The sequence below is a fragment of the Ictidomys tridecemlineatus genome, chromosome 8 (assembly GCF_052094955.1).
Source record: "Ictidomys tridecemlineatus isolate mIctTri1 chromosome 8, mIctTri1.hap1, whole genome shotgun sequence".
NCBI classification, from domain to species: Eukaryota; Metazoa; Chordata; class Mammalia; order Rodentia; family Sciuridae; genus Ictidomys; species Ictidomys tridecemlineatus.
In genome coordinates this window covers 68456078-68469899 of record NC_135484.1, presented here as the reverse complement: position 1 = coordinate 68469899, position 13822 = coordinate 68456078, and the positions used below count along the sequence as shown (strand labels likewise).

General features: G+C 34.1%; 1 long non-coding RNA gene across 1 annotated transcript; it reads right to left on the bottom strand.

Annotated features, from left to right (window-relative positions):
• Window positions 1-1474: 1474 nt before the first annotated feature.
• Window positions 1475-13453, bottom strand: LOC144365870 (uncharacterized). Its single transcript, XR_013424602.1, has 3 exons — window positions 13157-13453; window positions 10850-10925; window positions 1475-2078 (listed from the first exon to the last, which is right to left on the bottom strand). It is a non-coding gene; the product is annotated as an uncharacterized LOC144365870 (long non-coding RNA).
• Window positions 13454-13822: the final 369 nt, after the last annotated feature.

Sequence of the window (13822 nt, the reverse complement as noted above, 5' to 3'; positions counted from 1 at the left end):
TCCTTTTCAATGACAGCTTTGGGCAAATATGTATGAGGTATTTATGGACAATGGAATAGTATTGTCATAAAAAGAATGAAATCTTGCCATTTGTGATAACCTAAATAAAACTGAGGAACATTAAATAAAAGGAGTCTGGCTCACAAAGCTAAGTACCACATGATCTCACTTGGGTAATCTTTAAAAAGTTGACCTCATTGAAGTAGAGACTAGAATAATGGTTACCAGAGGCTGGAGAGAGTAGTGAGGACCCAGGGATTGGGTGATCAATAGGTACAAAGTTATTGTTGAAGAGGAGCAAGAAGTGCTGGAGTCCTGTTGCTTAGTGGGTTACTCTAGGTAATAATAATGCCCTGAATATTTCAAAGAAGTATAAGAAAGTATTTTGAATAATTTAGTTATAAAATTATTAATACTTGAGAAGATAGATGTTTGCCCTGACTTACACATTATATAATGTATACATGTATCAAGACATCACATGGTATGTCACAAAACTACAATTTTTGTTTTTGTGAATACATTATAAAAATAAATTTAATTAAAAAAAGTTGGAATCAAATGAATTACTAAATTTCCTATCAATAATTTTCTAACCATACACAATATTTTCTAGAATTTTAGCACTTTTACATGCATTTACTTCTTTTCTTTTCCAGGATTTTAGGCATATGATTTAGTATAAAATAGTTTTATTCTTTCGTTCTCTTTTTTGGAAGCAGATGATAAAAAGTATACTGCTTATCAGTTGACTTGATAAAAATAATTTCATAAAATACTTTTTTCATCAATATATTAAAATATTTATTTATAAAGCTAAAATATAGAACATCGAAAGATTTATTGATAAAGCTACAGTTTATTCCAACATTTTTCTTGCTTTTATAAAAAGCGAAGAATGTTCCTTCAGGAAGTCTGGACTAATATTAATATCAGAAGCAATAGGCTGAAAGTTAGGCTACATTATATGTGACACTCTTTTAGAGTACCTTTGAATTGCTATCCAAATGATTTACAATATAAACTATTTGACATAAAATCTCTTTAATAACTTGAATGTCTGTCAGAATTCAGGCATTTTGTATTTTGACTGTTATTCAAGGGAAAATTATTTGCACCACTTTTGGTATCAGTTTGTCTTTTGTGTTGTTTCCTGGAGAGAGTCTATTATGGAACTGTAAGAAACATTCAAATCACTTTGCTCTAAGTCTCAGAAGGAATTGTTTTAATATGACTATAAATTGAAAAATAAAGTAAAATCTCCTATAACTTTCTCGGTCAGATCCAGCTGTTTTTCACTGAAATCTTTGTTCTTAAAAGTTACAAAGAAAACATCAAATAATACATGGGAACTTCAAAATTCCAGGGGCCTTCATTTACTATTTTAAAACAAACTTTTCACAAATTACTTCATGACAAATTTGACACAATCCCAAGAATTGTATTGCTCTTTATTGAATTTTGTTTTGCATTATTCAATATTAGGTAAATGAGACCAAAAACATTAGTAAATTTGAACACATTTGTTTGATTCCAAGTACTGCTCTAAAGAGGTACTGACAATGAAATGGTTATTATAAACATCCCTGTTCAATTAAGCCAAATCAACTTGACTATACTTCATAGAAACATCATGCCGTATTTTCTGCCTACCAAGAGTTGAATATTTCAGGCTACCTACAATAAACTAAAGGTGATAGTTTTAAGATTGTTTTGTATTCTGCTAAATGTTTCCAGCATTTCTCTTCACTAATATTTAAACAGTTTAGTGTAAAAAAGGTAAAGAATAAATAGAAATGTCCTTTCAAGGGTCATGGGGGTCTTGTCACCTTTGAAATAGATTGGTGGAATGTAGAGGACTCTGTCCCTTTATCTTTCCATCAATCTGCGAAACAGCATGGCAGCAGTCATTTACACACCAGGAAGAAATAAAGTCCCTGAACAACTGCTTGTTCAGTGTGTTATTCAGCTTTCCCAATGTCAGTCGAAAGTGTTTTCATCCTTCAGTGTTTTCTCAGCCTGGCGGAAAAATGGATAATGGATGATGATGTGGATGACAAAGTGCATGGACTCTGAAACTGATGAAGAGGAGAGAGAATTTGATAAGAAAAGCACTTCAGAGGCCACAGCATTATGAAAAATCTCAAATAAACACACACACAAGTGGAGTCCTTCTGTTGCTTCTCTGTGACAGAAGGCTTTCCTCAGAACATGACATTTTATCTCTTTGCTTAAATATAATGGTAAAATTGCCCACACATAAAATGTGTTCATAAGAACAGCTATTTTCATTTTTCCAATTAAGAATTTAGGTAGATTTATGAATCCTTGCATTTTCAATTTCCAGGTTTTTTTTTTTATCATTTGGATCACTATGGCAACCTGTTAACAACAAAGTTCAATAAGAAGTAACATAAATACACATACTTTAAAACTGTGGTTTGTTTGCAAGATGGAATGTATTACATATTTACCTACAAATGAGAACTTTAAAATGCTCTGTGGATGGTTAATTGTGTAATATGATGAGTACAGGTTAAGTAATTAAAAGAAATAAAAAAGGAGGATTGTATCATATTATGCAAGCAAAGACAACAGTTGATTAAGAAAAAAAATATTTTATTTGGATGTGGTGGTCTTATTCTTTTTTTGTAATCCTTTCCAATCATCACTCTTGTCTGTACACATTCATTCTTTACTGTTCTAGTCATTGTTAAATTTGCAGTTGCCTCTAAACACCTGATCTGTACAGACATGTGATATTCTGGTTTTGAAATGAAAAAGAGTTTTTCTTGCCTCTGACCTTCCTTTGTCCTTATTTCTTGAATTCTTTAATCAGACACCTAAAATGTAACCGACCCTGTGCTAAGAGGACAATGCAGTAAGACATAATCAGAGATATCATAATATGATGTTATGTTGTAGAAGTGAGGTGTCCCCCAAAACTCACATGTGAAAAAATGCAAGATGGGTTAAAGGTAAAATGATTGGACTATGATAACCTTAACCAAATCTTTGTGTTAATCTACTGAAAGGGGTTAACTATGTGGTAACTGTGGGGAAATAGGATGGGGCTGCAGGACATAGGACACTGGGGACATGTCCTTGGGTTTTATTTTTTGTGTGTAATAAGGGGGAATTTTCTCTCTATATGCCATGTCCTAAGCCTCTTTCCTCTGCCACAGTCTTCGACTATGATGTTCTGCCTCACCTTGGTTGGGCTCCAAAGAATGAAGTTAGCCATCTGTGGACAAAGACTTCTGAAACTATGGGCCCCAAATAAACTTTTTCTCCTCTACTTGTTCCTGTCAGATCTTTTTGTCACAGCAGCAGAAAAGCTGACTAAAACACACAATATGTGTTCTATTGGGTATACACATAAAAGTTAAATTGTCTATGTCCTCTTTGGTTTCCACTTGAATATGTCTTTATTAATTTTATCTGGTTAAGTTTTGTTGATACTTCTATTTTTGGTTAAAAAATATTTTCTCTAAGAAATATTCTTCAGCTTCTACATCAAGTTGGATATTTTTTTTTGTGGGTGCTCCCATACAATCTTCTTTGTAAAAGGTTTGTTTTATTAAAATGTAAGCTTCTAGTATATAATTCTATTGATAGACAATTGGTACTTGTTCTCATTAGGTTTTTATCAGTGTGACCAAAATGCCCAACAAAAACAATTTAGAAGATGAAAAGTTTGGGGATCATGGTTTCAGAGGACTCAATCCATAGATGTTAGGGTCTGTAAACAAGTCAGGATGGCGCCTAGCAAATGTTAGAGTCTGTAAACAAGTCTGGATGGCACCTGGCATTTTGCCAGGAGTCATTTGTGAAGTAATTCCAGCGAGCCATTAAGTGTGGAGATTTCTTATTGGTTGACTGCTGTATGCAGTTTATGTTAATTAAGATAAGCTGTGTGGAATGTATAAATACTTCTGTTGTCCTACAGTAAAAGGCTCCCACTCTTGCTGTATCAATCTACACAAGTTGTTCGTCACCCCTGGTTAGTTTGCGCAGCCGGACTGCGGCACATAGACACTAAATTCATTGCTCTAGGCACACCATGAGGCAGCCCATTATTGGGGAAGGGCCCAGAAGAGACAAGCTGGAGAGAGAGAGAGAGAGAGAGAGAGAGAGAGAGAGAGAGAGAGAGCGCGAGCGCACAGGAGAGCACACGCGCAAGAGCGAGAATGCTAGCATGCACACGAAGGGGTAAAAGACCACAGGGAAGATACACACTTCCAGGACATGTCCCCAGTTACTACTCTAGTCATGACCCACTTGCCCACTGTTACCACCTATTCCATCCATTCAGTCTAAGATGAACTGATTAGGTTACAGTTATCAAGATGTAATCACTTACTTCTGAATATCCCTATATTGCCAAAAGATAATTTGGAGCACACCTCATACCCAATCTATAACATTTCACACTTGGCCCCCAAAAGCTCATGTTTATCTCATAATGCAAAATGCATTTCATCCATCTCTAAGAATCCCATTGTCTTAACAGTTTTAACATTTTATACTCTGAAGTCTCCTCTGAGACCCAAGATAAACTCTTGGCTATAAACCTCTGTAAAAATCAAAAGCAAGCAATATAAATCCAACATACAGTGAAATAGAATAAATATTCCCATCCAAAAGGGAGAAAAGGATGGGGCCAAAGCAAGACGGAAATACAGCTGGACAAATAGGTCCGAGAACTCTTTCTATAACTCTACATGCAGCAAGTAGGACACATGATTGTGAGATGTTACTCTCAAAGGGCTTGAACAGCCCCACTCCTTTTGGGGTTGAAGTGCACATGAGTTCTCTTAACCTGGCTTCTTTCTCAACAGCAAGCTGCTTTTTCTCTTGTTGTTTTTCAGTGAGTCAATGCTACTGGAATGTCTTAATTCTGGAAATCTCCATTCCAGGTTTGGCTTTATCTTCCCAATTTACACATCACCCTTCCAGGGGCAGGGAAGTTCACAGGGACTCTGGTCTTGCTACATTTTCCCTGGCCTTCAAGGCCTTCTTTGAAATCTCTGTGAAAGACTCCATGACCTCTTAACTTCAGCATACTGCATTCCTGCAGAATAAGCACCATGTGGATGACATCAAAGTCTCCTGCTAGTTTGACAATGATATGAATGATACCTGGGCCCCTGGTACCTGAGAAGCTGAGCATTGTGAAATAAATTCTTATCTCCTATACCCCGTGCAACTAGGGCACCCCCAAATCTCTTCTTGCAAATTTCTGAGATGTCCTCAAGGCATTTTCCTATTGTCACTGTACAAAGGATTTAGCACCTCTTGAAAGGTTAAAATCTCTTTAACAAGCACACTCCTGCTAGTTTATCTCCAGTTTTCTGGTCAAACTGTAAGTTTGTTAAATCCTTTGGCTCTGTCTTTCGCTCACAATTTTTACAGTACATCTGGCTCAAAGCTGTCAGCAATGTCCAGGCCACTGACTGAATGCTTTGTGTCTTGAAATTTCCTTCACCTCATTAATTAGTCTATCACGTTTAAATTCAGCATCACACAAAGTGTCAGAACATGGGGAAAATGTAACTAAGTTCTTTGTGAAAATATAATATGAGTGGTTTGTAGTCCAATTCCCAATAAAGTCCTCTCTCATTTCCCTCTGAAACCTCATAAGCACAGCCAGCATTTATGTCAGCATTGTAGTCCTCAGACCAAAGTCACCCATTAAGCTCTGCTTGTAAGATTCTAAAGTGTTTCCAGCTTGAATATCTAAAATTTTTTAAAAATATTCATCCTGTGAAATATTTTCAAAGGCTTTTGGAAGCCATGGTCAGATTAGACACAGAAATAACCCTACTCCTGTTATCAATTAAAGAAAAAAAAACTGAGAAGAGGGAAAGTTTATTTCAGATTCATAGTTTCAATGGTCTCAATCTATAGAAGGCTAACCTCATTGATCTGGGCACAAGTTAAGGCAGTACATCATGGGGGAAGGGTACATCAGAGAAAATTTGCTCAGCTCTTAGAAGAGTACGTCTTCCCTGTGGCCCCTTCCCACACCACCCTCTGCATCCTGACACCACCATGAGCTGAGAGGTTTCCTACACTGGACCCATCCATTATGATGTACTGTCTCACCTTGGGCTCAGACAATGGAGTTGGCCATCTATGCACTGAGACCTATGAAAACTGTGGGACCCAAATTAACTTTTCAACCTTTAAATTATTTTTGTCAGTTATTTTGGTCACAGTAAAGCTAACTAAATCATTACATGTTTATTATGTATAATATACATATTAATTGAAATCAATGTAAATCTATTTTTGAAAAATAAAATCTGTATTCCATATTACATTTATTACATATAGAGTAAAGAATTTAAGAATTATAAACTGAAAATTACCAAAAATTTTATTTTTTAATCACAATTTTTTTCACATTTCAAAAAATCACATTTATATGCTATAGCTAAGAATAAGAATATTCATAAGAAGATTCTATAAAATAAAATATAGTATACTCCCTCATACTCATCCTAAATTTCTTGCTTAATAGTAACCAAATTGCATAAATTTTAATGAAAATAATATGAACTCCATTTGATACATTTTCTCACTTTTTCTTATTTTTTGAGATATCACTTACTTACTTTCATTGATAATGACTTTGTGTAAACCACTATGGCTCTTGTTAAATTTACGTATGTTTTAAACTAATATATATATAACATAAAAATAATAAAGATTTATAGGGTGTCATGTAATGTTTCAAAACAAGTACATATTGTGTAATATTTAAATCAGGTTAAACATATTTATGTCCTCAAGTGTTTATAATTTATTCATAGTTGAAACCTTTAATATCCTTTCTTTTCTCTTTTAAAAATATATAATAATGTTGTGGTTTGAATCTAGAATATCCTGAAAGGTTCATATGGTAAAGACTTAATCTCTAATGTGGCAATGTTGAGAATGATTGGATCATAAGGAAATCTGTTGATGAATTAATAATCTATTGAACTGATTATTGGGAGGAAGTGGAAACTGTAGGAGATGAACTTAGTTGAAGGGTAAGAATTGTTAGGGGCATGCCTTTGAGGACTACCTTTTGCTGCAATCCCTTTCACTTTTCTGCTTATTGACTGTCATGAGAACAGGTTTGCTCCACCACAACTTTCCAAGTTGATGCTCTGCCTTATCTTGTGCCCAAAGCAATTGAGTTAGCCAAACTTCATCTGAAGCCTCTGAAATGATGAGACTCTAAGTTGTTTTTCTCAGAGATTTTGTCTGAGCAAAAACACACTGATGGACTCACTATTATTATGGTCACCATATTGTAGATATCAGAATTTCTTAGTCCTTTCTAACATTGTATACATTGATCAACCCCTTGCCATCCTTCCCTCCCTGTCCTCAGTTCTCTCGAGTTTTATTACTCATCATTCTAGTCTGGACTTCTGTGAGATCAACATTTTTGTTTCCACATATGAGTAAGATCATGTTGTATTTATTTTTCTATGCCTGGCTTATTACACTTAACATATTGGTCTCTAGTTCTGTGTATGTTATCAACGTCAGGATTTTGTTATTTTTTTATGGTCACTCTTCAATTGTGTGTATGCCCATTTCATTATCTGTTCATCAGGTGATGGACACTTCAGTTGTTTCTACTTATGGACTAGTATGAATAGTTCTGTAATAAACATAGAAATGCAGGTGTCCCTTTGGCATACTGATGTCATTTTCTTTAGATATGTGCCCAGTTGTTGAACCATATGGATATTCTATTTTTAATTTTTTGAGGAACCTCTATACTTTTTCTTTAATGGTTGTACTAAATTACACTCCCCCAATAAAAGAGTAAAAGGGTTTCATTTTCTCTACATCCTCACCAATACTTGTTATCATTTGTCTTTCTGACAATAGCTGTTTTTACTAGAATGTGGAGATAACTCATTGTGGTTTTGATTTCCATTTCTCTGATAATTATTGATGATGGGACAATATTTCATGTATCTTTTGACTGTATGTCAACGTTTGAACAAAAATTGTCTATTTAGATCCACCACCCATTTTTAAACTGGGTAATTAACAAATGACTTAATTTCCTATTAACCTTTGGAGTTTCTTATAGTTTCTGGATACTAACCGCTTGTCAGATGTGTAGTTTGCAAATATTTTCTCCTATTTTATAAGTTGTCTCTTCATTCTCTTGATTCTTTTTTTTTCTGTGAAGAAAACTTTTTATTTAATTAAATGTCTTTTTTCTGTTTTCTTTGTTTCCTGTGCTTGGGGAGTCTTATTCAGAAAGTCCTTGCCTGTTGCAGTGTCCTGAAGAATTTCCCATTTTCCTCTAGTAGTTTTATAGTTTCAGAACTCATATTTAAGTCTTTAAACTTTCACAGCTAATTTTTGAAACTGATAAGAGAGATGGAATTTCATTCTTGCATTTTTAAACTTTAAACTCTACCTAGTTTCCTCCAAACTGAGGATTATGAAATTTTTGTGAAATCTCCATAAATCTAATGTGCACTGAGCTATCTTTAACCCAGTTAACAATCTTCATTTTCTTCTGCCTATCTGACATGCAGCAAATTAAAATTTTTGTTATTCTATTCAGTAGAATCAAAGGCCCAGCTTGAGATAAAGTCCTTGAGCAAGACACATGGCCTTTGTGCAGAGTCGTCATAATATTGTTCTACTACTTAAGGGGAAATTTTGTGCTAGTAAAAACATTATCGCAAGCTATTTCTAATGTTCAACAGCACTTAGCATCATCCAATATTACTTACTATTTGGAAAAGATGTTTTATCTATTCCTGCTAGCTTCTAAGAATTCTTAAATTCTTTCTTATGGGAACCTTTCCCCCTCAGTCATGTTTCTAGGAATAGTGAAGCTATAGAATAAATAACAATAACCTCCATTTATTTAAAATAATTGATAGCCATAAAAGTAAATAGAACAAATACTAATTTTAATTATTTTCCTTTTAGGTTTTCTGGAAAAATGTTTACAAAATAAGCTACCATTAAAATGTTAATACTATGTGAAATTATATTATTTTTACTTTTCTGCATGTAAAATAAAAGATGTATGGTGTTTATGTACTACAACATCAGATATCTATTTTTGAGTTCATAATAACTTTTGAAAATCACAACTTCACTTTTAAACTAAGAATAGTTCTTTAGCTATAACTGATAAATAGGCCTTGATAACAGAAGAAAAATAATTTCTGATTTTTGAATAGGTAGTTGTGTATGATACTCATTCCTAGGAAGAGAGAAATATTATTCTGGATATAAACATATGGAAAACTTTTACTTCTGAGAATCATGAAATTATTGGGTTATTCAACAATAGTGCTTTAATGTTCATAATTTTTTCATTAAATCTCTAATTCTTAAGATAATTTTCTGATAAGTAGGTTTCATAGTTTTGAACTTGTCTAGTGAAAGTTTCAGTCTGAACAAATGAAGACATTTGGGAGGAGATACATGTTCTACTTTGATTAAAGTTGGCGACTTTTTCTTGGAGTACTTTAATTTTTTATGTTTTCCAAGAATATTGTACTAGTCAACCATCACTTAGAATTTAAATGTTTTTGAAAATCTGTATTATTCCTTTAGTACAAGGTGTAAATTAGTAACCAAGAAAATTCTAATATTTTTGTCCTGCGTTTTCTTAGAATTTGTTCTAAAAGAGCTTTGTACTGAATGCAGAAGTTTTATAGGTTTAAAATAAAATGTCAACTTTTGAAATAAAATCAGCATATACATTCAATATCCTCCATCATTTCATGTACTAGTGACTCATTTTCTGATGATTAAAATACCTAGTTGTTTGTATAGTATTTATTTCTCTCTCTCTCTCTCACACACACACCCCTAAAATCTTGATAAATGGGGAAGAAGCACAAAGTCATCTTACAGTGATTCCAAAAATATGATGTTTCAAACAGAAATATACATCATAACTGCAATTCCTGTCATAAATTGCTTCAAATAAATACAAGCCAATAAACAGAGGACTGTAGATTAAAGAAAATAAAATACTGACAGAGAGCTGGCATTCTGTTTCTGTTCTGACAAAATTGTTTAAACATAAAAGAATGTGGGAAGTCATTTACTTTATCATAAAATATCAGGGGCAAGCTAGTTGTAGCAGCAGTGCAAAACTTTTATGGAAATGCTTCTTGTGCATATCAAGTGCATTGTTGACATTATTGCTATTAACAAGACTAAGCAAAACTCTGTGATTGCCATATAAGTTTAAAATGTTAAAAAAAATGTGAAGGCTTTGTTTAATAGTTGCTAGTGTTGGCAAAAAATAAAATGTTACTTCCACAGCATAAAATTGACAGTTTCTTCACCTTTTAAAAGTACATGCTCTTATTAACATTTTTGTATACAAATTGTGCAAAATTAAAAAGTTCTTTGAAAACTTTGTCTACAGTTGTATAATTATAAAAGGAATTACATATTGTACAAATGATGTGATAGTCAATGTGATTTCTGTTAGCATTTTTCAATTATTTCTATCATGTGACGACCTTTAAGGTGAGTGGAAGATTTATACATATTTCCTTTGTCTAACATTTTTATTTCTCTCCAATGTTCTTATCTAAGATTATAATTCTCCTCTACCCTGAATAGAAGTAGCTATACGATAGAACACAAAAATATGCAGGTAATTCTGTCCAGAATTTGTAATGAAAAGAGAATAAATTGTGATTAATCTTGGGACCAGATTATGAGTTCCAGTACGATTATGAAATGTTTCTAGAAACTAATGTGAACTGAATCATTAGAGGCATTCTAACTTTATCTGAAGTTGTCCTTCAGAGAAGGTCTAAAGTTGGTATTACCAGAAACATACATCATCAAGGGCTGAGGCAGTCATCCAGGGGGGGAAAAGTCCTTTCAAGTTGTAGTCGCATGAAGACAGTCATTTTCTGGGGATTAAAATGGAAATGAAAACATAAAAGGTGGGTATTTTCTTAGTGGATACCACATTTAAAAATTTGTTTAACATAATAGTCCAATTTAAGGGAAAATGCTATCATTAAAGATGTAAGATAGTAGTCTTTTATTCTTAACTATATCCTAATCTCCATGAATACAAAGCAAAGTATGTTCAACCACTAAACCTTAATATTGCAATCTTTTCATATTAGGCTTTCTTTCCTGTCCTTTGGCTTTCTCACACTGAAAAGACCCCATAAGGAGTTGAGAATCCTTTAAGATTATAACAAGCCATTAGAAACAGTCTGATTATGCATACTTTAGTAAATATGTAGAATTACAAAATGCAATTACGTCTGAAATTTTATTTTAAATCTATAAATAAATCACCATTCCTATTGCAGCCAACACAAAAGAAAAAAAAAGTTTAGTTTCTCCACTGACTTTCCTTTTTTATTACAAGGTCAATAGATATAGGTGGGAAGCTATTTTGGCTTTTCAGTTTCCTGATTGCGCTAGATATATCAACTATTCACCTTCATGTTAGTGACTTCATTAAATTCTGATTTAGAAACTAATTTGAAAGAAGCCTGACCTTTGAAATACTGAGGGTGACAAGAGGGCAAAGGAAGGAGGTGGAGGAGATACTGCTGAGCAGATCTCAAACCATATTTATGTTTTAAAAGTTACCTTATGAGCCATTCAGCACTCACAATTCAGCTTTTTAATCCAAATTTTAACTTGAAAGTAGCCCCTGCCGACTCAAAAGTGTTATAACATGCAGTGGCCAGGTGGGGGAGAAGTACAGCCTTTTCCCTTTGAAGCTTGGCTGCCCAAGATCAATAGGAGCTTGCAGGTGGCCACACTTCAAAGGGGAAGCACTGGGTCTCTGTTTAGGTCCAGCCCCTATAATAGTTATTCTCCCCTCCCCCAGTAGTTTGAAATTGACTTTCATGTTATACTTTCACTGAAGAAAGTAAATGAAGAGCATTAGAACCAGATCTTGATTAGAAGATTTTTACAGAAGCCAACATCTTGAGAGGACTAGCTGCCTTTTAAAAGCACCTATTAATGCAATTGCTAGGTAGAAGGAAAGGTAACCCTGCAGGGGAGATTTTTAAAAGCAACCCACTTATGGTCTTGCATCTGGCTTTTTTTTTTTTTTTTTTTTGCAACTAAGCTACATCCCTTCAATGGGATACAATGGTTGTAAGTAAATTTTTATCCAATGTCTTGTACCTGTGTGTCTATTCTGTAGTGCAATTAGATTGAAAAAATGCCCACAGCTGCCAAGTCTGGACAAAAATATCTCAATGTTGTTAGTTGAAAAAAATCCCAATGACCATCTTAGCCATTATATATGTTTCTTTACACCAACTCTCAAGTATACAGTTCTTGAGGATGTTTACACAGGACATTTACTAAAGTATTTATTAATTTTATCTCATGTACTACATATAAAACATAAGCACTTTTGTGTACTATATCTAAACAAGAATTTGAAATAATGGAGACTGTTTTCTTGTCACAGATAAATTAATCATGTAAATTATAATAGTTTTCATAAATATTAAAAACTGGAAGAATTCTTTATAATCCAGGAAAATGTTTCTCAAGGTTTAACTACATATTGAAGTCACCTGGTGTGGTTTAAAAATAAATATGCCTGGACCCCATCTGGTGATTTTCATTTAATCAGTTTAGAGTGAGCCTGGGCACAGGAATTTGAAAAGCTCCCGCAGGTGATTTTGGTATGCACCAAAACCAAGAAATGCTGATCTAGAACAAGCTTCTCAAGTTCTAATGTGTATATAACCACCTGGGGACCCTGTGAAACTGCAGATCCTAATTCAGAACATTCAGGGTGGGGCCCGAGATTCTGCATTTGTAGCAAGCTCCCAGGTGATACTGAGTAGTCTTCAGACTATATATTTTGGAGCAAGTTTCTCTGGTCAGGGAAAGAACATACATTGGAATCATCAAAGCTTTCAGATTGAAAGTTCCTATATACTCACAACTCCTAATGTGAATACATATCCACTGCCCCACTTGACTCTAATGCCCCAGCTCCAGGTGCCACCATTTCTCACATTTCAGGGGAAACGGTAGGTCATTGAATCTGGTTTCTGGCATAATCCCTAGAAGACCATGCTAGGACTTTAAAATGGAATCACTAATAGAAATTGTACACTGGGATATTTCAAGTGAATAAACCGCTTACCAAAGGCAACTAAAAAAGCAGTCTGCATTGTTAAACATCTGCTGTGGAAATGTACTTGATGCCAGCAAGAATGCTCAGTGAAGCCTTCATTCTGATTGGTGTATTTGTAAATTTGTTCAAGGAAAGGATAAGCTGAGCTGGAGGATTGAAAGAAAGACGTGGTCATCCACAGTGACAGACATTAGGTAGCTCTTATGCATACAAAAAAATGTTTCACCCTGAATTGCAGTAAGTGGCCTGCATGGAAGCCAGGTTGCTAGCAGTTCTGGATGCTCTAGCTCTGCTATGAGGGTTTCAAGTTCCTCACAGTGGATATTAAGCACAACCCAGAATTTATCTCCATTTAGCCATATATTATTTTAATTGACCACAGTACTTATACAGTATAAAGAATAAATTTATATATATTGTCCCTCATTGTTCCTCAGACTGTTCTATAATATTATAAAGTTTTAGAAAAATCATAGTCTGGGCTAATGGGCAGTACACTTATAGAGCATTTGCATAGCATGTGCCAGCCCTGGGTTCAATCCCCAGTACCACCAAAAAGAAAAAAAAAAGTAGAAAGATCATGGACATTTTTAATACAAAAATCTTAAATTTGCATTTTCTGACACAATTGCAAGACTTTGGCATATTACTATAATTTCTAAACCTCCCATTTAT